The sequence below is a fragment of the Lynx rufus genome, unplaced genomic scaffold, assembly GCF_022079265.1.
Source record: "Lynx rufus isolate CCGP_SWC_20201006 ecotype Redwood Valley unplaced genomic scaffold, mLynRuf1.p SCAF_10, whole genome shotgun sequence".
Lineage (NCBI taxonomy): Eukaryota > Metazoa > Chordata > Mammalia > Carnivora > Felidae > Lynx > Lynx rufus.
In genome coordinates this window covers 87,522,992-87,523,833 of record NW_025814824.1, presented here as the reverse complement: position 1 = coordinate 87,523,833, position 842 = coordinate 87,522,992, and positions in this window count along the sequence as shown.

The following is an 842-nucleotide window of genomic DNA, read 5'->3' as shown; positions in this document are numbered from 1 at the left end:
GGGGGGGCGTGGCCCCACGCAGGGCCAACCCTTCTTTGACCAATGAACGTCGCCGAACTGCCCCGTGCGGCGTCGGCCTCTCTCCAATGGGCTGGATCACGTGATCGGTCTGGTCGCGCCTCTCTCGCCCTCTGCTCCGCCCCTTAAAAGTGCGGTTGAAGCGCGGAAGTGCTCTCTTCTCGCTTACCATTGGCCGTCGGGATTCGATTGGCTGCTGTGGCTGAGTGGGGCGGAGCCACTCTTAAAGAAGCCGAGGCGAAGTTATCAGGGCTCTAAGGGTCTTTCTAGGAGGAACCTGCGAATGCTCGGATCCCTATTGGGATTTTCTGCCCGTGCCAGTCCTCAAATTCTGCCCGCCTTTTAAGGGCCCACTTTCAAATGCCACCGCCTCTGACTTCCCCAGCAACCTCTTAAACTAAACTTGCCACTCTCCACTTTCTTATGGAGTTGTTTGAAAGTCTCCCCTACCAGAGACATTGCCTCCCTGAGAGGTGAAGTCAAGTTGATTCAGTTCTGACCGCCCAGCCCTGCCTCGCACGAAACACTGGGTTTGGGATCTGGCGGAAGTTCTGCCACTTAAGCTCTCTGGGGTTCACGCGGTTTACCCCCTCTATAAACGGGAGTGGAATTCCTGCCTTGCCAAAGTCACAAGGCTTTGGTGAGCCTTGGAGAAAATAGTGCGGCAGCCCTTTCATAACTGCGAAGAGCTAGGCATCTAAATTTTTTAAATTATCGGTAATGTCATATTCCTTCATTCACTGGACTACTAACATATCTGTGTGCCAGCCTTTTGGCTGGGCATGGGTGCACAGTGATGGGCAAGATACATGGTGCCCCCAGGG